The 25,334-nt window shown below is 42.5% G+C and overlaps 1 protein-coding gene across 3 annotated transcripts in view; it reads right to left on the bottom strand.

The window, feature by feature from the left end:
- SEMA3D (semaphorin 3D) overlaps positions 1-21,274 on the bottom strand; it is a 132,001-nt gene extending 110,727 nt beyond the window's left edge. Inside the window, exon 1 of one of the 3 annotated variants that reach the window (XM_039723764.1) lies at positions 20,971-21,274. The gene's annotated coding sequence lies outside the window, so the exon portion shown is untranslated. Of the gene's footprint in view, positions 1-20,530; positions 20,703-20,726; positions 20,810-20,970 lie in introns of those variants that run through there. The other 2 variants (XM_039723765.1, XM_039723763.1) reach the window with 2 other exon arrangements.
- Positions 21,275-25,334: the final 4,060 nt, after the last annotated feature.

The following is a 25,334-nucleotide window of genomic DNA, read 5'->3' as shown; positions in this document are numbered from 1 at the left end:
CCTCATTAAAGACTATTTAGTAAGGCTGCATTTTATATTTCCATTGTGCAACAGAGAAGAAAATGAGTTATGTCAATAACACTGTCACCAAGGTCAAACCCCACAGGAATCCCTATGAATTCCTTCTAAAATCCCGTGTAGATTTGTAAACTATGATCTTACCCACCACATCGGTGAAGTGTGGAGCTTATTTTAAACAACTGCACACTGACAGACTCACTCTGTTTTCACAAAGATGAACTGGATCTCTACAGAGGCACAGAGCTGTGGCTTCACACAAGAGGAGTCCATCAGGTAAATTGATTCTCATGAGCAAATGAGTTGCAGAAGTAAACATGAAAGCTTTGTACTGAACCGACTTTAGACAAATTCTGAAGACCCACACATGACATTTAAAATGAAGACTAATTTATCTTCTCCTAGAGAGATGTCTACTTAGATGACATATATATAAACCAGTATGAATACTATTACCCCAGTAATAATATTGCCCATGTTCAGTATCCTTGAAGGTTTTCAAGACTCTTGAGGTCATGCAATTTCTAAACACGATAAAATGAAAACACAATTATTTTGCCTCAATAACAATGTTCAATACTTTAGAAAAGCTTACAGCTGCAAACAGCAATTATCTAATTACTCATTCTCATTTTCATTCTTCTTTTCCCAGGAATTAACTTGTGAATATCTTCACATTTTTAATGAAAGCAGAAGTGATTTACAATAAATATTCATAACAAAGCCTCCACTATGGAGCAGTATCAGAGTAAGGCAGAGAGGAATCAATAAGGTGCTTGTTGGTGTGTGTCCACTGATTTCACTGAAGTTGCACTAAATTAGGTAGAAAAGGATCATGACCATCATGACCCTTTAATACTGGTGACATTTGTGGTCACTAGTACACAAATACTCCATTTCTTGTCTTAGTTCCAGCTGTAAATTCTTTTGACAGAACGATTAGCACATTCATTCACGTAATTTGGATCAAAGCAGAATTTGTGTTTAGTTACGTTAGTGTAAAAATATTTGATAATATCACGAAGGCTCAAACTCACCTCCATTCTATTCAGATACCTGAAAAATAGAAGGTGGCAGCTTGAGGCTACACACATAACCAACAGAGAGGAAAAGTAACCACTGGAAAGAGTAACTACCAACCTGAGCTGTGCAGCACCTTCTCATTAATCTATTCAAGGTTCAAATTCGATACAGCAGGAAAAATGTAGATCCATGCTGACACTTATGTATTTCACTAGCCAGATGAAATAAATGCTTCCAAAGTCAACAAAAACATTACTAGAACAATTTCTTTTGTTTCTCCAGTTCCAAATCTACATGTAGTTACTTCATTACTACATAATGCCCGCCCTTTGCTGAGCAATCACAAACACTCCTGACATATCTGAGCATCTTCCTCTGCTGTAGGAGGTAAAGAATCCCTCCAATAATTCTGTAATAGGTTCTTATCCTCCTGCTACTACGTCAGAAAAGTATGTCAGTGATGTCAGGTGCTCATGCCCTTCCTGTAGTGGTATTCTCAGTTGAAAGGAAATGAACAAAAATGTCAGTGTGCACAACAAATTCATTTCATCACAAATGAATTGAGAAGATTACATGGCCAAGAACTGAAAAGCTGCAAAAATTACAGCTGGAATGAATGTGACGGAAAACAAAGTGATCCTTCCTCTTACAGTAAAATTGTGAAGCAGAGAAAAAATAAAGGCAATGTTTATCTCAGCTCATCTAAAAATAACAGGACAATGTTTCTTGTTCCTTGGTGCCTTTCTCCATCAGTGTCCACCCTTGCAGGAATGACTCAGGAGTCCTGAGGAACACATGTTTTCTGACTTGCATGACTGCATGATCTGAAAGTGCATCCTAGTGCATGTATATTAGAGAGTGTGAAGGGACGGAAGTGCAGACAGTGATCTTCTGGGATGCTGATAATAAAAGCACTTGTAAATTATATCTCATTGTTTCCAATTGAGGGGAGAATGGCTGCAAACCACTGAAACATGATAGATCTACAAGTTTAGTGATTTATTATTACTATCAAAAATAGTAACAATTTTATTCAATTATCTATGTAGTTATACCCTCTGTGCTCAAGTAGTTGAAAGAGGCTTGATTAGTCCTGTAAACTGTTGAGGGCTCCACCCCTGCCTGCTCTTGTCTTCTAAAGCATCCAAGTGCTCTAAGCAGTGGTTGTCAAAGAATCAGACTAGACAACAGAACTGCCATCTTAGCTACCAGAAGTCTTCTGAAAAAGTGGCAGAATGTTGCTGTCCTGGATATACAGGAAATGGGATGGGGAACATGTCCCACTCCTCGATTAAAAACTGAAGGTGAAAAAAAAGAAAAATCTCCCTTTTTCTTTCTCCCAACCTTTTTCATTTACAAAATTTGTAATTCTGTTCTTTTTATATACATACATTTGCAAATGTAACTGAAATAAACTGATTCAAGGAACTGAAAACATATCACTACTGGTTTTTTTAAAGCTCGTATTAGTCAAACCATCTGACTAGCTTGTGATACTACTTCTGTCACTGAGGTTTGGGTAAAGAGCAGAGCAGCTTTCTCCTGGAAGGTCCCAGGACATTTCACTTAATCTTCTGCCTCCCACCCTGGGTCTTACTCACATATTTCAGCTTGTCTCCCTGTGTGGCCATACTGGGAGCATTCTCAAGCTAAACCCACAGGAAAGAAACAGAGAAGAACAGGAACCATGCAAAAGCCTGCCTGGACAGATTGAATAATTCCCCCAATTTGTTAAGATGACTGAACTTCCCCAGTGTTATTGTTTTATCATTCCTTTGAAATCATAACTTAATACTTTTATTCTCTGTGAACTAGTACACTAAAGACAGTTAATGGTGAAGTATTAGAAAAACATTATTGTAAACATATAATAATAATGTAAATGTACTGACATATGCTTATGATTATTCTTATAAATACCTTTTGGGAAAGCCATATCGAATTTATAAAATTTGGCTTTAACCATGGCCCAAAATTCAGGGTTCTGTTAAACACATTCGGCCTGAATCTTTCTGAGTTTCCATGTGAAGAAAGGATAGGCTTTCAAAACAGACTGAGCCTGGCCATAGCACAACAGGATCAGAGACATACTTCTCCTGCAAGGAAAAGCACTTCAAACACCAGGGTGCCAGTCTGTCAGCACTTATCACTCAGTGGGTTATTCTATCTATCCAGCAGATTCCCCTTCCAAACTTATACTTCATCACACTCCTGACCTTGCTGCATGTGGCCCCTTCAGCAGAGTTCAAGTCTGCTCCCTGAAAGACAGGGAAAGTTTATTCACCACTTCTCATTATCATCTCAGAGACTTGTTCATTGTAAGCCAAAATTATTTACTCTTCTGCTTTGGGGGTGTTCATGGAAATGGGAGAGATGAAGAAAAGTCTAACCAAGAAAATGTTATCCTGCAAAGAAAATGAGCAAAAACCTTCCCTTTCAGAAGTAAATGATTGCTTCTGCTTGTTTGGTGAGCAACTTTCCATCCAAAAATGGGATGGAAACTGAGGTAGCCAGACCATTTCGTGCTCCAGCTAATACAGTGTTTCAGATCAAGAAAAACAGGCAAGGCTGCATCACTCTGGCCTGCCTCGTATGGACTCTTTTATTTTTTTTTTCCTTTGAAGCATTCCATTTGCTGTTCAAGCCAAGACAAGAAAAGAAACATTTTTAACCTTAAGGGTCTGACATAAGCCTACAAAATTAAATAGCAAGGACTAAAGTGAGGCAGGTTTTACAGTTCTTAAGAGGCAATCCTTTGTTCCTTCCTTAACAGTACATTATAGCCAGGGAAAACTTTCCAAGCTGAAAGCAAAAAGGCAAGAGCAGATTCAACTGCCTTTATTTGAACTGAAATCTATGCAGGTCAGGACCACATGGTACTAAATACTCTACAAATAAAGAGCAAGTATCAATACCTTCCCCGATGCGCTTACATCTAGGAAGATAAAACAAACAGAAGATGGGTGGAGGAAAAGTCTGTGTAATTACAGGAGTATGGTACAGTCACCCTAGAGCTGCTCAGACTTGAGCTTCCAGACCCCAAGTCTAAGTTTGGAGCAATAAATAAAATGGGCCAGACACTATTTGCAGACTCTGAGACAAAGCAGCCTGGCACAGCTTCTGTCTATACAGCTAAGCACTCATTCCCTTCAAAACCAAGTGGTCTCATCCATATTGTCTCCTGGGAGCCCTCGCATCACCCCAGCTTACAGTCAGGCAGTTTGGAAATGTGCTAGCTGACAAGAGCAAAAACCAGTCCAGTGAACACACTAACAAACACCACAGGCCAGTGCAGGCCAGCACAGTCTCCTGACCTTGTTTAACTTGCAAATACAGATGTAACTCATCTGTCTCCCCTGTGATCGCCTTTAGAGTCCCTACACCCACAAGGGAAATGTGCCACTAAAGCCATCAGCCGGTGACACAGCTAGAAAAACATCCCATCAAGTTTTGGCACTTAGAAAATACTGCCTTTCATTGTGTAATTCCTGTGGAAAATACAAGACGTGGCAAAACCTTGCAAAATATTCCAGCAGTGTGAATACACATCAGAATGAGGCTAACACAGCCATCAGGTAGAAATAAAAAAAGGAAGAGGGTTCTAGGTTTTATTAGTATGTGGACAGATAAATTACAGGTGAACTCTTTGGAAATTTAACTGGTTTTTTGTGGTTTTTTTTTTTTTAAGGCAGTGCTAGGCTAAAATATCAGCTGTTTTTTTATGATCACTGAAGCCATTTTCAGAAAAGCTTTGACAAAACTGGGAAGAAACAGCAGAGAGCTGATATCCACTACAAGTGTCATCCTACAAGGTGCTGCTGGTTTTAGAGCAAAGTTCACTGACTTCCTCACAGTTGTTCTTAGTTCACCTTCCACGAGATACCAACCTCAAAAGAGAGGGGATAAAAGCCATGCAGACAGGAGTGTGACAGGGGGACACTACTGATCTCCAGTGCTTGTGACAGCCCTCATGCCACATGTCACCACCTCTTCCCTTTGCCAGAAGACCCATTCATGGAGTCTGTCTCAGCTGCAGCCAGCACTGGCTTATTTATTATAAACATCCAGCATTCAGTGCTGCTGTGCCTGCTGGAAATGGATCTGCAGGACTGAGGACAGAAGGCTTATGATGAAATGTGAGTGGAAATGGGAAATAACCTTTAAAATGGCAGGGTTACAGACAAAGAAAAGTATGTCATGAGTCTCTTGTTCTCTTCCACCATATATTCAGAAGAAGGGATTAATAACTGATCAGTTGAGAAACTAGCAAAATTATTGCCAGAATCTCTTGTCATATTCAGATGAGATGCCTAATTTTTTTTTATTAATTCATGTCTAAGAAAAACTAAAACCAAAAAAAAAATCAGTATGGATCTTGGAAGAATTTGAGCAAGTATTTTACGTCAAAGAACAGCCCTTCTGCCAACCAACTGTTGGGGTTCTTTTAACAATTTTTTAGAGTGGAGCTTCTGCAGCTCCTTTTCTTTTTTTCTATTCCAGAAACCTTGGGGATGTTTCTCTTCTAATTTTGAGCCCACTCATGAGTTGGGAATTCTTTTCCCAATGTGTGAGTGTGAATGATATGAATGGATACTGCACTTCTTACCTCATCTCTTGCTGCTTGCTATTTGCCTAACTCTTCCTGAAAGCAATAGTAGAAACTTTTTCATGGCTTTATTTGGATCTGTGGAAACCAAAGACTCAGCCTCCTTACACGTATTTATAAAGACTTGTGCAGAACAGAAGGACTTTGTTCAGTAAGCAGAAACCGAAATCAGGAGCCACCAGTTTGTCTGATACAGAAAGAATTAGGAGTCCCACTTGCACCTCCAGGGATGCTTTAAATAGAAAAGGACTTGTACAAAACAATCTTTCAAATTTAAGTGGATCAATGGTTTGAAGATGCTCTCAATTTCTCTTGAAAAGCATCTGAGAATTGGTCCTACAGATCCAGTGCTTTGCTCCCACAAGAAATGTATCCTCAGTGACCATGGACAGGTCCATTGCCTCCTTCCAAATCCCCCTCTGCAGGCCCATCAAACTGATTGAAAGGAGCTATTAATTATCTCTAACTGTGCAAGAGCAAATCACTGCACCTTCATGACTCCAAGCTGAATGAAAACCTAATTTCTGAGGTGTACCTTTGGTCTCTAACATACTTGTTAATTTCTTTCATCAGTTTCAACTCGTGCTCTTTATACACAGCAAACAGTCTAGCTCTGAGTGCAGATTAACTTTAGAAGGTGATAATAATACCTACTTTTGCTGTGTATTGCACTTGATCACCTCAAAAGCTGCCTGCATCACTTAGTTAAGTTGTTTTGCTTAACGTAATCTCAGCTGGTGCAATATGAGCTGTGGTGGTGCTGTGTCACAAGAGAAGAAATTTCTGCAAATGCTTGGGCTACTGCAGTTATTGCTGCAGCTGAAATCTGGTTTGATTGCTTCAAACAAATTTTTGGTTGCTTTTTTGCTATTAAAGCTTGGTTGCTTTTTGCTTCAACCAAATTTTTGGGGTTTTTTTGCTATTAAATCTTAAACCAAAATAAAAATTATAAAACCCTGAACATGACTAAAGATGCATTCTTCCACATACTTGTAGGTCATCTTTGGCCCACTTCCTGATTTTAGCAATTACAGCATTCCCCCAAGCTCCCTGCACACTGCCCATAGATACAAGGCTTTGCATGGTCTGTCACTTAATTCTGAAAACTACAGCAAGTTAGTGAAGGAATACTATGGCAGACAGTAGAGCAATTCAATACTAAATCACTGTTAGGTCTCTGTATGGTTTTCTTGAGAGATGTTACACTGCTGATCTATTTTTATGTATTATTTACACTGGGACAGTGCCTGGAGGCCCCAGCCAGGGCAGGACCCCATAATGCTGCAGTAGAATCAAGTAAGATGCAAGGGCCTCTCCTCCTTGCAGCCTGTAGTCCAAATACATATTGAATGAGACCAGATGGAGAAAACAGTCAGAGGGAGGAAAAAGTGAGACAGTTCTTAGTAAGAGTGGCAGGCAGAGCACAACAGCTACTTGGCAATGTGCAGGCAATGTACATTCCTATCACTGTTGTCTGTTTTCTCTCTGTCCTTGGTATCATATTTTACAACCTGCAGTGACCTGTGGACCAACACTCATATACAAACTCGTCCACTGCATGTCTGAAGCTCTGGGCACTTGAAAACATCTTTCACAGTCTGACTGAATTAGGGCACAAAGTGGGTGGTGTGAAATCGCAGGTTTGGAGTGACCCCCGGGAGGATTATGGCTTTGGGGTGTCAAGGGAGCCCAGAAGGCAGCTGATCTCAGTGCAATTCACATAATCTCTGGTTTTATTTCCTTACACACTGCCTGCAGCAGGAACAGCCAAGAATCCTTATGGTGTCCAGGAACACAAGTCTTAATTCAAGCCCAGGCTGTCTGGGGAGCCAGCAACAGGTGAACCTCCCACCTAACTCACTAGTTAGTCACAGAGTTCTCACTTTGGCTGAAGATGGGCTTTTAAGCTCATAGTCTTTTGACCAAATGCATTTCTTAAATTAGGGAGTACTTATTTCATGTCCTGATCAGAGTCAAGACTTCTTTACACACAGATAAAATCCCCACTGCGTTTAGGACCTCTGAGCAAGCCCTAAATGTCCCTCTGAGTTCTTAGGACTGTTCAGCTCTGATTTCCAAAGCAATAGTGTTGGGTCTGCAAGGTCAAGTAAAAACAACAAGCATAAATTCCTGCAAAAACTTCCGAACTGAGCATATTTAGACATTCCCACGTGTAAGTCTAACCCAGTACCATACTGGAAATCCACAGGCTCTCTGACACCAGGTCCCAGTCCCTGAAGTGACTGATTGCTCACACATCCCTGCCTCCTCATCACTAGATGAGCCTAAGGACAAGGGCTGAATAGCAAAGGGACTCTCCTGTTCCCTGCAGAGCCAGGCAAGTGGGGAAGTGACCAGCAGGTGTGAGGGAAGTCAGATTCCAGCTCTGTGAAGGTGAGCTCTGGAGAGGCTGGAGGTGGGAGATATCAAAACATGAGGGACAAAGCCTGACAGCAGCCCTCTTCTTCTTTCAAGAGTACAAATCAAAAAGAGTAAACTACTCACAAAGTCACTGCAGGGTAACAATGAATGTGGTAATACAAGGGGGGGAAGGACTCTGACATTGAGTCAACCAACAGGATAAACTAATTAAGCTGCTCTTTCTTTGAAATGAGAACTTGTGCCACCGCGTGGGTCAGCAGAGACCTCAGATACATCATCCTGGTCTTCCTCATGAATCTGTATTGCCTGGCTTTCCCTCAGATCTCCAGCATCCTACAGCTGCTTTACACATGGACCTCCAGCAGTGTCCATAGGAGCTCTCAAAAATTTTTAACTCTTCTCTGAGTAACTTTAATGTTTCCATTTTTATTTTTTCTTTAAATTCACAATGTCCACATCTGCATTTCTTCTGAGGATCAGTCCTTTTCAAGGAGACAGCAAGCACCTAGAGCTAACACAGTATCTCCAACCACTTAGGCTGTTGTATGAAAGCAAGAGCCATCAGAAGTACATTGCCAAAAGAGCTCAGCTCTCATTTAGTTATTAAGGTCTGGATTTCCAAGTGTAGTGTTAGGTAACATGGGACATGTAGGCTTTACATAATACAACACTTTCAATAATACATAGCACAGTAGCATTTCTCGGGATGTTGCTAGTGTGTGTAAGGATTGCTTCAAGGAAACAGGAGAAATGGGAGCTCTTTTGTATTAGTTATTAAGGTCTGGATTTCCAAGTGTAGTGTTAGGTGACATGGGACATGTAGGCTTTACATAATACAACACTTTCAATAATACATAGCACAGTAGCATTTCTTGGGATGTTGCTAGTGTGTAAGGACTGCTTCAAGGAAACAGGAGAAATGAGAGCTCTTTTGTGTAGTTAGATATTAATAAAAGCATTTTCCCTGAATGTTTTTTGAGGTGGTTTATTATATAAACCACCTCAAGTTCTTTGAGGTGGTTTATATAATTGTTTTAAAAGAGCATTTCATCACAGACCTTCAGTAAAGACATTTTTTCCCCTTTAAAATCAAGCTGAGTTGATTTTATGTGATCCTTATATTCTCAAGATAACACTCATCTTGCCTAATTCCAACCATCTAAAATTCAGGCATTGTCTTGGCTCCCTCCAGGGAGGGTAGAGACAGGCACTGCCAAGTTAATCCATTCCCTGGCTCAGATACTGCTTTGCCCCTGGGAGAACCTCATCCTGTACAGAGAACAGAGGAAGATTAGGTGACCATCTCACACTTCAGACAAGTAAAATAAATCCCATCTTAATTAGCTTTTCCAGTCACTGTACTTGCATTGCTACAATATCTGAACATCCATACTTTCCAAGCCTGTAATTCTCACACTTTTTCTATGGTAAATGGTAATTTTTACTCATTTACACATACAGCTGACACAGGTAGAGGCCAAGTTCTAGCCCTGCAAAGGTATTTACCAAGTTAATTGTCTAAATTAGGTGTTTTTCAACCACTGACAAATACTCAGTGATGTAGACAAAGCAGAGGCAGTTGGGTGCCCTTAGGAATTTGCTAGGATGTAAGCAGAATTGACTTGCCTTAAGGACGTATGTCATGGAATTAACCCCAGGTCTCCTGAGCTGCTGTCCTAACCTTTGGAATGTCCTTAACATCAAGCAAATCCTCTCCTGTTTTTTTCTGAAGTATTTACAGTCATGTCTTCTTCTTTGTCAAACTCCAACAAGCTATGCACACTCAAAGCCTTTCATTCTTCCTCATAAATCAAACCTGACTCCAAGCCTCCCTTCTCACACTTATTGGTCTTCTCTAAGCTATCCTTAGATCTTAACTTAGCAGTAAGAGCACAGTGAGGCCAAAATTCCAGGATTTTTTAGGTGTTACTGTGATACAACTAAACACAGGAACACCAGCACAGAGTTGGATGTTGCTCTAAAATCAGTGAAAACACTACATTCACTTCAGAGTTCTACTCTGGTATGCAGCTTCTGAGCACTCTGCATCACAGCACAGAGCATTGACACCAAGTCTCTTGCACTTAGAAAAGTAATTGACCAAGACCTTAAAATGTAAATACTTGGGGCACGTCAACATGAGAGTCCAGACCCAGTGAGATGTGAATTAGCAGCACACTGGCTGCTCTGCAATCACATCACACAGAAATGTCTATTGCAACTCAATTTAGAAGCAACTCACTTAATTTGAACAACAGCCTTAGGGCAGACAGCCTGTGACAGGCCATGCAGAGTCAGTGTGAGGAAGATACCACTGTGCACACTGTTATTCCAGTTGAACAGTAGCTGACTCCCACATGTAGACAACCTTTATCAGTCCAGAGCAGGCTCCAGCCCTGGGTGATAGTGCTTCTTAGAATAATCTTGGGGAGAACTGCTGGATGCTGAGCATGTCCTCTGACTTGCCTAGAACTTGCACCTAGGCTGCAATATGGGCCAATTTATAAAACACTCTATTCCTTTCATCTGGAAACATTTTTTTGGCAATTATTAAAGTGAAACAGAAAAGCCAGTTTCTGTAGAGGAGTCAGCCCCATATTATTCAAGCAAACTACATGATAAAAACACTCTTTCTGGTACTAAACAAATGCAGTTCTCCCCTTCTAGGATAGCTGTCTTGATCCCTGATTAATAAAACAATCCTGTATCAACCCTGAATTATCCAAGTCTAACCACGTTCTGTTTTCAGAAACCATGAGCACAGAGTATGGGCAGCTTGTGGGAAACACACAGGTAAAGTATCATGCATCTTTCAAGAAAGATACTGAAATAACTATAAAAGGTTTCTCAGACTTCTGATTATTAGAGGGACATTTGATGATCTCCTGTATTAACCAGACTCCCAAAACTGTACACAGTTATCCTTATATTGAATCCAGTAGCATGTTTGCTCTTACTGTCCAAATAAGATTCAGTTTCTGGGGATATCAAGAAAACAAGATTCTGCAACATCCTTTGCAGGGGACTGCCTTGTCCATCTTCTGAAACAGAAAAAGTTAAATCTCCCACACCAATATGAGAAAGTTCTGCCCAATCAGTCAGCGTAAGAACAAGGAAATATGTTTGTTCTGTGTCAGGGTTTCCAACCTGTCTTGCAAACCACTAGAGAACAAATTACTTCAGAGTTTTACAGACACATCAGAGAATCCCACACAGCACCATATCTCTGTAGGGGAATGAAGGGTAAGTGCTTAGCCAGCAAACACTGCCAAAAACTCAAATGCCTACTTTCAAACTTTCTCCCTAACAGAAAAGCAGGAGGTGGAAATGACTGCTACACAAGAAAAGATACCTATGGGACTGAGGTCACATCTTCAACCTGAGATGTCCAAAAAGAGCTCTGAGCAATTGCTGCAGCCTCCACAGCATAGCTGGGTTTTCCTTCTGAGCAGTGGCACACACAGGCTAATCCTGGGAAGATTTCCAGATCCCAGTCATTGAGATTTAGTAAAACAAGTTGGACAAAAGCTACTGATCTTCTAGGAGAGAATACTGGAAACACCGACTGAGGAGCCTGAATCCTGAGCACAAGGCCCACAGAGTCTTGGCTCTTCAGAACAAACTACTTGCTCACTGTCAATCACTGATTTATCCATTCTCCATCAGCACTTTTTCAACTTTCCTAACTGCTTGTGCTCACACCTCTTCTCCCATGTGGATCAAACCAGAATGAAGGGAGTCAGCACAATTTAAACAGGGTCATGCTTTCACAGCATCAAACCAGTATTTTGCTGAGAAAAGAATGAAAACAAATTGTGCACTGCCTACTGCAAGGCCTTGTGAGATTCCCCCAGGGCCACCACAACAGACCACTGTAATCTCTGCTGATGCTTGCACTGAAGATAACAATGCTGCTTGTTATCAAAGCCACTGTGTCCCAGTTATTCTGGCCTTACACACTATTTATCTTATAAAGATGAGTGCAGCACTTTATAGACTGTCTAATAGTTTATCTTGGAAATGTCAAATCTCACTTTCCATTGTGTCATGCTGAATTCCTGGATGGAAAATAAAACACAACAAATCCACACACATTCCAAAATGCTTTTCTCACATCACTTCAGTGGCATTTACCTTGTTTGTAGGGAAAGGAAGGAAGGAAAGCACAGAAAGGATGGAAAGCACTTTTTTTCTTTAACACCATTTACTAGAACAGATTTTATTACCCATAAATAATGGTAGTAAGCTAGGATAAAAATAGAAGTAAAGCCTGTCTTCACTAAGAAAATGGCTATCTATATTTCATCACTGACCAACTGCAGAACAGCTGTGCCTGTGATATCAATGTTATCACAAAGGAATTTCTACCATTGTCGTGAAAACCTGGCACAAGACCCGAAATCTGTCTGAATTCTCTCCCTTTAACAGTTTAACACCCCACATGTCAGATTGCTAGAGCAGAGTACCCCTGGGGAGTGAGAGATTTTCATCATGTCAGGGCCATTTCTGGGAATTGACAGGATACAGGAAAATGATGCCTGAAGCTTTTACAAAAGCACAAGAGAGAGTTTAACTGTAGGAAGGAGATTAAATTTCAGAGGGGAGTTTGGAAGAAGGAGCAGATTGTCCTGTGACTTGAAACCACCTGGAGAACTGCTGCCACTAAAAGGTAGGGATGATCAATTCCTCCTAGGAAAGGCCAAGCCCTTCTGCCACAGGACATGCTGGCAGTACCACAGATACAGCACAGTAGGAAAAAAAAATATAAACCACACAGAATCTCACCTTGGCTTTTAAATGGAAGACAACAATTACACTTTGCTTTTTTCTTTTTTGTCTTGCTTTGAAAGCAGATGTTTGGATTGAGTCAAGCTCCCTGCACTGTTTGCTGCACACACCTTCTGCTTTTCTGTCAAGCTGTGAAAAACCAGAGAAATTGGCACTGGAGCTTTCAGTAGTGTATTGTGCCTCAGTATTCATTCTTCATCCTTACACATCAATGTACAACAGCAACACATAGAGAAAAAACCCTATCCTTCTATCATTCCATCACTTACGGAGCCAAAGCACAGTAACTCATCTTTCACCAAGTAGGAAGGATTTGATTTTAAGTACCATTGAGGAGATAACTGCCTGTGTTACAAGTTTCATAATGGTGCTCATGTTGCCATTTAGGAAAGTAATGAGCTGTAGCAAAGTCACAGGAAGCAAAGGACACAGGAGCTTCAGTCTCCTGAGGACAGCACAGCAATTTATCTGCACTTAGACATGTAAAACTCTTTAGGGAAATAATAATAAAAAAAACCCCCACCAACCTAAAAACCAAATCACAGACATGTGAATTTGTAGACAGGTACCTTAAGAAAATCAGCCCATTTCCTCCTTCACATAAATTTTATTATCAATCTTCAGCCTAAGCAGTTTTGTAATTATTTTATCTAAGGACGGAAAATCTTTCCATGTGAAAACTCCCTTAACTTCACTAGAAGTTGCACAGGTTGTTGGGATGTTATACTGGGGAAGGTATTTCTTTGCCATAAATCCAATTTTTACTTTTTTTTCAAGTTGAGGCAGCTTTATGAGATGAAATAAATCTGCTTTTTGTAGATGTCACTAGAGGACTCTAAACACCGAATTGTAACTCCAAAACAAACCTGCACACTGCAAACAGTATTACCCAGGACATTCATTTTAAAAGGACAGACAACACAGAGAAACAGCTAAATGCACCTTCTTTTTTTCTAGAAAGAGCACCTAAAAGACCCTTGGGTCTGAACAATGTCATTAACTTTGTCAGGTACACCAATTCTCTTACTTTTTTTTCCTCAGTTGAGGGGGGGCTGACATTCCAAAAACTACATCGTCAGCTTTTCCTTAAAGCCTTCAAAGCTTTGAGTTCAATTTGCAAAATAATAAATTGAGTCTTAAAATAAACACCTTGGAATTCATGAGGCCTGAGAAGACCTCACTTCTGACAAGATTGCAGATTGCACAAGACATCAGATCAACTGACCACAATGACTCAGAATGTAGTCATGTAAAGCATCCTTGCCTATTAAAACAGTTTTAGGAAAAAATCAGATTATTAACAGAGATTTATGATATTAACTGACTCTTCAGTCAGCCAAGTTGAGCCTTAAAGATCAGGATAAATCTGTCTTTTGCTGTTTTCAGTTTTTACATGCATCCACCCCTGCCCACAGCACCTGGGCCACAGGGTGCACACACACCAGAGGTGTGACTGCTCAGTGCCTGTGGTGCTCAGAAACAGGCAGAGGTGCTCAGAAACAGAGCTGGGGAGGGCTCCAAGTGTGCTCAGTCCTCCCCCAGACTGAAAGGAGAAGATCCACTTCACCCAACACCTTCCATCCAGCAGCTCCAGGGTTGGCGTGCTCCTTTGGGAGCAGGTAGGATTGGTCTCCTTATGATTCATCTCCATGATGTAGCTCAGTACCAGGTAGGAAATGTCAACACTGACAGGCAGCTCCAGGGTTGGCGTGCTCCTTTGGGAGCAGGCAGGATTGGTCCCCTTATGATTCATCCCACGGTGTAGCTCAGTACCAGGTAGAAAATATCAACACTGACAGCAAAATGTTAATTGGGGTGGATCCAGTAAGAGAAGTCTCATCCCTGGAAGATGGTGCAGCAGCTGTGCAAAGCCAGTCTCCTTCTGCTGGGCCTGACAAGGGAGCACTCCCAAAAATGTGGAACTGAGGTGGCTGAGAAAGCCACACTCCTCAACACCAGCAACACCACTGCTCTGACCCACACCTGGGAAACTCCACTTCCAGGCCACCTCAGCACCTGAGCCACTGAAATATTCTTCAACAATTTAGTTTTTATTTTAAATACTGGCAGAAGTAAAAGACTGACCCCACTCGTATCAGGCTGCTGTGAGAGCTCATTGCTGTGGATCCCAAAGGAGTCCCATGGCAGGGGGCTTGGAAATTGATGATCTTCAAGGTCCCCTCCAACCCAAACCATTTTATAAGTCTGTGATGTCTTACAGGCCCCTCCAGATACTACTGAAACATAGCTAATAAATTAATAAAAGCTCCTGTGAATGAGAAAAGGTCCACTGCTTGTAACTAATGACTATATAAACACAAGTGGCAAATTTGTTCCTGCATCTTCTCTGATTTCTATTGAACAAAAATAGATCTTCAGAGAGATATAAAAAACAATTGCTCCTTTATTTTATTATTACTAGGACATAGTATAGTAGCAGCTTTGAAGATTTATTTATGTTCTTAGTAAAGGTTTTCAAGCACCTTCTTTAAAAAAAAGGAAATAAAGCATGGAATTAAGTAAAGGATTTATTTAAAGGTAATTTATATGCAGGTGGAACCTTTCTTTCACAAGGTAAGAGAATGGATATCAGAATGCTACATTACAGTTAGAGCTGTTCTTACTGTAAATCTTGGAGAAAATGAACTGCACTTGCAACAGCCTATTACTGCTTGTCATTGCCTTTTATTTTATTTCCCTCCCTCAAAGTGGAGCTCTCTGGATACCCAAGGATGTTATGAGCATTTTTCCTTTATTACCTTGTTCTACAACCTTTTAGTATAAGCCTTCATAAAACCTCACATATATGTATTATAAAATTACAGGGAATAAGTTCCATATGAAAAATTCATCATATTTCCTCTTTCTATTTTTTAGCAGAGATTCTGACATTAAGCATGAGAGCAACAGACATTGTTTTAATTCTTCATTGTGGAAGGGGAAAATCTACTTTTTGCTTTTGGTTAAGAAAGAATTTTTTACATACTCCCTCTTTGCAGTCTGCCTCTTGCAAAACCAAAAAAGGATTTTAGACAGACAAAAAGTAACCACAATTATATGGAGTGTGTCATTGATAAATTCCAGGGGAATACAACAGGCTAGGTAGGCACATACCATTAGATTTAGCTGTTCAAAATCTTAAAATTCTAGCCAAGATTAAACTGGACTATATGACCACACCAGCCCTCAAGACTGCACTAAACTTTTAAAAGGCTCAATCTCACTCTAGGCTTAGACTAAGAAAGTAACTCTTTCAAGAAAACATTTTACACAGCAGCCTATCTTTAAACATGTGCTTAAGTCTCTTGAAGTCACTGCGTACAGACAGACTGAGAACAGGCCCAAGTCTTTCATTTTATGGCAGCCTTAGATTTGTATAATTTTAGCTAATCCTAGGCTTTCTGTTCCCAGTGCATTTAGGCATGAGTTACGTTAACACAAGATGAGATCAGACTTGGTGCTTCAGTGTCTTCAGGAATTTTGGAAGAGGATGTTCCAGGAAAATTGGTAAATTCTCTTCTGCCCACCCCCTTGGAGAAAAAAAAATAAGAAATCAACAACCCAGCACGTCATTGGAGTATGTTTAGATGCTACAGAGGTTTTAGCCTCTCTTCTGCTGCGTGACATCTGCTTCCTGCAAGTCTCCTGATTCTCTGACCAACTAAATTGGAAACAGTTTAATTATGGTTATTTATTTTGCTTTTAAACTGACCACATTATAAGAAAAAGCTCACACAACTCTCCTGTTTATAGTAGCACAGCAAGAAAAATATGCAAAGATGTACGAAAAAGGATAAGCATTACTGAAAGCTGAGTAATACACACAGTGTGAAATTCAGGCAGTGCAGAACTGCAGGTCTCCATGCACATATAAGCTCTAAAGCATGAATTTGTCTTTAGCCACACATGTTCTGAGCCATTAAGGATATGTCCTAAAAAATTAAGTTTGAAAGCAAATGTCTCTAATGTCCTGTACTGAGTCTGACCAGGGAAACTGTTAGGGAAACTCTCAGGTACCAACACAGCTCTGAACATTAATCACATTTTCCAGTTACGTTGTGGGGAAGTGCAATGACTTATTTAAGGCCAGCATAATGTCCCAGGCTTAAACTACCACACCCATCACACTGATAGTCAATTGAGTCAATGATTCAACCCAGATGGGAATCCAGGTTCTTCTTGGCTTACTGTTATCTCTTCTGCCCATTAGGTTATGTGACTTCCACAAGTTATTTTGCAGTTCCCGTCAAAAGAAAATAAATCCACATGATGCTAAACGCTGCCTCCCAGCTGTAATGCAAAGTGGAATTTTGGACCACAGCGCTGTTTCCTGACTCATCCTGGATCCCCTCCATGTGACGTTGGATCCATCTAAGCTGGGGAGAGCAGAATAGAAGGGCTATGCTTTTTTTTCTTTTTGATTTTTTCTTTTTTTCTATCACCCACTGTCAGATAACACGTGCATGTTCTCGCAGCATGTCTCCAGAACGTGGAAAAAGACCAACAATACCAGAGAGGGGCCCTTCTGAATACATAAGGATAGAAAGAATAAGATAAAAGGGCTAAAGATTTATACAGGGATTATTTAAATAATGACTCACTGCCATTGCTAAGTTTATAAAATATATAAAACCCAGACAGAAATGTTGGGGTGGGGGGAAACTGTTGAGAAGTGCAACAGAGGTGTAGGACTCTAAAAAAGTTAAAAATAGCACACCCATGGAGCAAAATTTCCTTCACACCTAAATACAGCCACTACACTTCACATCCCATGCACATGGCTTTACTGTGAGTCCTCTGTTGCTTGTTTGCAGCTGGACAGAATCCAGAAAGCAAGGAAAACAAACACACAGCACGTTCCCTGCGTCCATCTGATTTAATGACATCTAGCACACACCTTTGGCTCTTTCCAGGGGTTAAACAGACAAAGGGCCAAGCACAGCTCCGGCAATCCCGCAGGCTGCCTTGCCAAGAGAGCGCGGTGGGAAAGCCTGCTTAACCAGCCCCAAAGGATTCCCTCATGGAGGAAACCTCAAAGAGTACAGAGGTGGCTCAGTGGCCAATTCCAGCACCAGGGGTTTTAGCCAAAGAAATCCTGGCATGTGCTGGGAATTCAGCTGATTCCCAGCTGATGAATCAGCCTCTCGGGATCCACAGGTGACCGGCATGTCAGTGGCACACAGTGAAGGGACATCTGAGATTACAGCTGTTGGATTTTTAACAGCAAAAAGAATGAGAGAAAAAGCAGAACGGGGATTAAAAAAAGAATTCAGAAAGACATCATTATTTTGGCCACCCTGAGCTAACAGCAGGCTCACAGGGTGACTCCAATGTTTATGGCTTTCTGCCAGTTAAACTGTAAAGATCCTGACTGTGTGGGACATTCACTCCTCTGCTTGTTTTGTGACATGGAAAAGAGGCTGAGCATATACATCCCTTCTGCTAGGATCAAAATAAGGACAGGTGCTGTTGAGAGCGTTTCATCCTTTGCCTTTGCTTTTCAATACATTGCTGTTTACATGGTTAGCTGCTTGATTATCATTACTTAATCTCTGAGTAATAAAGATGCAGTATCCTTAAACACTTTAAAGGGCTCTTTCCCAATGAACAGCATCTACTTTCTTTAACACTCTAGCTTAATTAAAACTTTTTCACCCCCAGGGCCTTGTTTCATTTAATTCAATTGCAAAATCCCAGTAGAACGTCCAGGCTGCAGCACAATTTGCGAAATGAACACAGTGGTATCTGCAGTGAAAACACCACCTCTCAGAAAACAAAACCAAAAAAAAGCCATTGGGAAACAGAGCAAGATCAGAGCAGTTAACAACAGTGTTTTGAAAGGCTGGTTGATGGCACAACCTGCAGCTGGGAAAGAAGCAGGCAGAGGCCAGTGCTTGGGAGTGGGGTCAAAAAGAGGTATCAGTCTTCTGGGGAATTGACCATAGCTACTCACCAAGACAAAGTAGGAATGCAACATGAAATGATATCTTTTTCATATCTGTCACCTTACTCAGTACTACTGAGTGGCGCTTCTCCCTTCTTGGGATTATTACCCTGAAAGCACCTATCAGCTTTTGTAATAGAAGTCATTCTTGTATTTTCAGACACAGCAGAGACTGGAGAAGCTGCTATTTCCATTTCTGGTTAAAGCACTCAACGGGCAGAGCCCACACACTGGCTGTAGGAGACTTGGAATCACAGCCCTTCTGCCTGGTCTAGAGCACTACTCCCAGTGCTTCAGCACTGCACCTAATGGGAGCCTGTTCTGCTGCCCACACCCTGAGAATCCCTGCTGGACCGATCCAGTCCTAAGGAGAGGGAAAGCAAATTTAGTTCCAGAATCTCAGGCTAGTCTGGATGTCTAAGCCAAAATAAAGTTCAACTAAAAGTGAAGCCAAGCTGCTCAGCCAGATCAAGGCGAAAATGCTTCAATTTATGAGACATCTCAGAGCAGGACTTGTCTTGGAAATGTTAAGAAAAAGAGGTGTGGCACCTGCAGAATTTGGATATCTCTGTTTGACAGTAGGTTTACAATTATGGATTAAAATACCACAATTTCTCTTTAGAAGACTATTTAGACACCCAACTTTCACAGAGCACTTTGGCCCTTACATTTTGCAGGAGATGATGCGCTTTTCTGGACCAAGCCCATAATAACGTAAATAAATTAATTAAAATGCAAAGATGAAAAATCACATCAATTATACTAATGAGGACTTGAAAGACGGTATAGAAGTGGTGTGCCATTAGCATTGAACACCTCCAAATGGTAAACAGCGAAATCAAGTCACTTTACTTATCCCCCAGATTTGCAAGTAAAAGAGAGAAAGTGACATCCTATAATTCTTCAAGTGCTTTCCTGCGTATTCCTGGCCTCTGTCAGAGACACAGACACAGTGTGAACTGCTGCTTTCTCAGCTTCTGGTCCCATTTATCTCTGTTATTCTTGGACAAGTAGCCCCAATTCAAATCAAAGTGAAGCTCTTTTTGAGGAAGCATAGGTGGCTGCTCTGTGCTCCTGCAGCACAGTCACTGATTACCTAACGCGCTCAGGAATGTTTCCCTTCTACAAGCAATATTGCAATATTCGCTGCAAAACTTTCGCTTTCCCACCCTGGGAGCTACTCCACAAAGTGAAGTGGAAGTGGTCCCTGTGAGCAGGCGAATGATCTCTCCTTTCAGCTGCAGCCCGGCCAGCCAGGTGCTCTGCGCTCCAGGGATGGACGCGCTCAGCAGGAGCGCTGATGCTGGGGGACTGTGTAGAAAGGAAGGAATTCTGCCACCGCTCCAGCCAGCAACAGTTCTGCTGAGGAGCATGGGCTGAACATGCCCTGCTGCCTTCCCAGAACGCGGAGCCACCTCTGCGGAGCAGGAGCAGGGGTGCCGGGCTGAGCGCACGAACTCCTCTCCCATCTCACCGCCTCTACGCCCCGCTCCACAAAACTAACTCCTTCTCTCCCTTCAGCCCCAAGCCCACCCCCGGCGGAGCTCAGCCCTTTCCTGAGCCAGCCCCATCTCCCCGCTGACAGCGGGGCAGGTGGCCCGGGGGCCGCCAGGTGCCGGCAGCGCTCCGCTCCCGCCGGGGCAGCCCCGGCAGCGCCCGGGGCAGAGGCGAGCGGAGCGCCCGGGACAGGCACAGGGGACCCACACCGCCCCCCACCCCTTCCCCGCGGCGGCGGAAAGTGCCCCAGCGGCCGCGGGGCCGGCCGGTACCTGCCGGGGCCGGAGAGCGGCCGGAGCGCAGCGGGGCCGCGGCCGGGGCCGGGGTGTCGGAGGCGTTGCGGGCGCGGCGGCTCCTCCCCGGCGGCGGCGGCAGCGGAGGGTCTCGCTCCTTCTGCGCCGAGTGTCAGACTTTCCCTCGGCCGCCCTCCCTCCATCCCGCCACCCCTTTCCACTCCCTCGCACGCACATGCACACCCCTCCAGCAAATGGGCTGCCGCCTGAGAGTGCGCCTGTGTGTCCGGGTGTCTGTCAGCCGGCGCAGGCACACACCCCCTGCTCGCCGCAGGTCCCGCGCCCGGACGGCGGCTCCCGAGGAGTGTCGGGGTGCGCACCCCAACACCGACCGTGGCAGCGATGTGCCCACCCGGGGAGCCCGAGCCCGTGTGCCTTCCCTGGGCCGCAGCCCGCTCCGGCAGTGCCGGATCACACACCTGCGAGCTCGCACAGGAGCATCCCGAGCTGTCCCTGGGATCGCCGTGCTGCTCCTCATCCACGTGGCTACGGCAGCCACAGGTCCGCTCACGGCGTTCCCATGACACATTCCCTCTGGGACGGAGCTGCAGGACACTGGCTGTAGAATGGTTGAGTAAACAAAGCCAGCTCGCCACACTCACGATAAGTGGCCCGGAGCTCAGGGCTGGTGCGCATTTAAGAGTTTGCCCGTGTGCAGAACTGTAGCTGCCAGGGACACATCTCCCTTCGCATTTATTTGTTTTGCCCCGGGAATGTGCTACATTGGTGGTTCTCCGGCTTTCGCATGCTGCAGACCACTTCCTAAGAGAGAATTTCTCTCCTGGACCAGCCCACTCCCACACCAAACCATTCTCTCCAAGATATTTCCTTCTGTGGCTGCCCGAGGAAGAGCCTGCCTGCCCGCAGGCTGAGAGCCACTGCACACATGGCACAGGCAGTATCAGACCCTTCCAGGCGAGACACACTGGGCTTCTTTCAAGAGCTGTGCTTCCCTCAGTGAAGGGCTCAGATTGAAAGGCTTCAGCTGGCAGCGCAGTTGTGGAACAGACCCCGACTGTTGCTCCCGTGGAATAACAGCAGAACCAAGGAAGCCCAGAGAAATATATTGGAGTTTCCATCATGTAACTCACCTCAGCAGAACTTCATCCTCACCTACCATTCACACAGAAGTCAGATGGGTGGTCTGGGTATACAGGACAGGAGCTGAATAAGAGGAGTTTTTTAGGTTCACCAAAAGTCAACTTTACACCTTTTTTACTTACGTTTTTTAAACAGTTTGTTGCTACAGTACCAAACTGACATTGTTTTTATAAATTCTACACATGCAAATACAGACTGTACTTATCTGCATGAGTTTTATATTCCCAAATGACAAAGGGAGGAATTTGGAGATGGGTTGACTGTTGACTTCTGCTGCTTAAGGCCTTCAGAAAAAAAGAAAATGAAAGGAGATTTTATACTGAATTTCCACATTTGTATCATTATCGCTGGTAAAACTTTCCATTGTTTTAATTACCACATGGCACTACTTAATACAAATATAATTGAGATGAGTATGAAGCAGTTTTGAGCCCAGTTTGTGTTTGGAATTTCTGGAGAACAATTCTTGCACTTTACCGTGTTCCACTCACTGAAGATCACAGGCATTCTGCTGATAGCCCCCTTCTGCAACTGTAGAAGCTCAACAAATAGAAAATTAGGAGCAGGTTGGTGGAAGAAAAATCCTAGTGATTTTTTTGGGTGTTTTTTTTCAAACATTTATTAGAACTATGAGATAGGGATTAATCCTGACAAAAAGAAAATATGCCCCAAAATTCTGTTGGTTTGGGGGTTTTTTTGTGGTTTTTTTTTTTGTTTTGTTTTGTTTTTTGTTTTTTGGGTTTTTTTAATGTTCTGGAGATGTTTCAGAGTCCTGTGAAAAAGAAATCATCATGAATGTTTCCTTTTCTCATTTGTTCAACAAGACTACAGACTCTGTGAAAAGTAGGGGGGAAAGAATAAATGTTTTGGAAATTGCTTTATTTTAGCAGCTAGAAGCGGGGGGGGGTGTAATAAATAGGAGAAGATTTGTTTTTCAAGAGTTATAAAACCGAATTTGTGAAATAGAAGCTCTTCATGAAGTGGAGGAAAGCAGGAAAAAATCCGCCCTCTTGTGGCTGCCGGCTGAAGGAAAGCCGATAAAATAACATTTCTCTGCAGGCAGCAGGGAACGAGCGCGCTTTTGTGTGCCTCGCTGGGAAGGCTCTCACACAAGGTTACACGAGGTCATGCCATGGACACAGGCTGAGCAGGCATTCGCCATCTGCACAGCATCATTGTAAATGATCACTCGATGCATTCCTTGGCATTGTATTTTAAACCACTGTTCAGAAATTCCCAGAGCTGATAAGTACAGCTGTACTGGGAGACTCAGAAGGAATTTTACCTTTCTCAGCATCTGTGTTATTGCCATCTCTTTGAGTGACCTTTTTGGTCAGGACTGCATTTGCTCTTAACAGGGTGTTGGAAATGCCCCCTGAAATAGGAATTTCTCCCAAATTTACAGAAATGGTCTAAAGTTTCCATAAGAAGAGAAAGATTCCTTCCCGTGTTTTGAAGATGTGATGATTGTAATGATGGTGAGGATGATGCCATTATTTTTTGTGCAGAAAGGACACTGACTATTGGATAGAAGAAGCATTCAACAGCTCCTTTTAAACACTAATTTCAAAAGTGAGAGGGTTTTCTCTCTCTCTCTTTTTTTTTTTTTCTTTTTTTTTTTCTTTAGTAGCTAGTTTGGGGCTTCCCTAAGGCCAAATTCCACAACCAGTGCCCAGAGCAACTGTTCAAATTTCCTGTAAAGTTGAGTGGCTCATGAAAGAGCAGAAGCTGAACATCAGATACCTGCATTTCTGTTTTCTCATTGGGCAATAATACAAGCATGAATTAAATAAATGACCAAGCAGATATTTCATAAATAAGTAAAATGAGGAAGAGAGGTCAGCTATTTTTGTTACTTTCCATTTGCTTAATTTTGTGCTTGATCATTAATCTGAACAATGTCCAGACACTGTAATGCCAAACTGGCATATTTCAGGCAAAACTATTTTCATGTGAAATTAATTGTCATGGTAAAATAGACAGTCCTTTAATAAAGACTGTGGAAGAAACATGAGACAGCAGCCTGCTGCCACACTGTAAGTGTTTATCCTGTGCTGAATACTATTATTCCTTCTGTAAGCAGTGACAGAAATGCCTGCAGCATGATGCAATGCAATGGTGTTGCTTAAATCTCTTAAGGAGAGGGATTGTTTTCCAAAATGTTGGGCTGAGTTGTGCCTAGTGACTCACTTCAAGTGGAACTACTCTGCATTTGGTGACTCTGAGGTCCTTCATGAGAAGATCTCATCATTCATGTCCAGCTCTGAAAATTTTCCAAGGAACCTCCCGCTCTTTACAAGCCCAGGGAATAAGGTGTGGATTTACACTGCTTGTTCCCAACCATCCATCCCTGCATTTGCTTCCAGCAAAACAAGAAAATGTTAAACATAGCAAATAAAGCCACTGCAGACCAGAACTGATGCACCTTCATCTGCTGGAAAGCCAGATGAGCAGTGAAGGATCCAGAAGTGGGGAAGACTTTGTAAGGATAAAGAGGGAGCAATCAGCTGGGCACAGAAATACAGGAATCACCTCATCCAGTCAGCCTCAAGTGCCTGTGTTTGTGACTCAGCCACCAAATTTGCTTCCCTGGGGAGGCTTGGGTCACTAAATTCCTATGGTTACTGTGCAAACACATTGGCAGACTGAGTTCCATACTTGCAATAAAGTCAAATTCAAATCAAATGCTGTCCAAGAATCTGGATTAATATTCTCTGAAGACAGTAAGTCATATGTCCAATGGCACCTACATTGATTAATGGACTGTATAGAGAAGACTGTATACACACACCCACACACACACACAGACCACACACCCACACCCCCACACACACCAGAGAATTACTAGAAGGCAGGTGTTTTAAAGAGGATGAGTAAGAAAAAGACCAGTGCTTGTAAGGTATTGAATTTCCACCTTGCAGTCCATCAGGAGACAGAGGCTCTCTTTCTGCACTCTTTCTGCACAGGAATAGCCAGTTTGTCCATTTCCCTGTGCTGATGCAGCTAGGCTGACCCTTGGGGGTATCCTAGGAAAGACAGAGGACTCTGCTCTCTCTTCCTCTCCCACCACTTTGGGAAGAGGAGAATCTGCTTTGCTCCAGTGTTGGTAATCATAATGCAACACCTGCACAGTAATGCTGATTTTTATGTCTCTGGGAAAACAAACAAACAAAAATAAACAAACAAACAAAAAAAAGCCAAAAACCTGGAAAACACCCCACCCTATCCCTGAGCATGGCTGTGAGGTGGTATCAGTAATTCAGTAATCTCAGAGTCCTGGCCATGTCCCTCCTGACTGGTACAAAAATTAGCCCTGTCCTGGCCCAGGACTTGACAAGCATATAGTGCATGTGAGATCTGGCCCAGATAAAGTGAATACAATACAAATTTTGTCTACAGATCACAAACAGTGTGTCAAGAAAAAAGTGTGTTGCATTTCCACTTATGTCCAGGATAGGAAAGAAAATCAACTTCCGAGACCCCACATTTCTATTTTAAAAAAATTAACTGAAGCTCATTTTCCTGCTTTGTATAAATTAAACTTCTATATTTCTACTTCCAGTGAAATCAGCCGTTGAACTAATTGGTTTAAGGCATTATCCTGCTCTCCCTAAATGGCAATGACTTCTGTGCTGATTTATGGGCTTCAGCACCAAGCAGGGGAGGGTAAGAATAAAATCAG

Source organism: Passer montanus, unplaced genomic scaffold, assembly GCF_014805655.1.
Source record: "Passer montanus isolate IOZ18808 unplaced genomic scaffold, ASM1480565v1 scaffold50, whole genome shotgun sequence".
In the NCBI taxonomy this organism is placed as follows: Eukaryota; Metazoa; Chordata; class Aves; order Passeriformes; family Passeridae; genus Passer; species Passer montanus.
The sequence above is the reverse complement of the archived record's forward strand: the minus strand, read 5'-3'. Positions and strand labels throughout refer to the sequence as shown.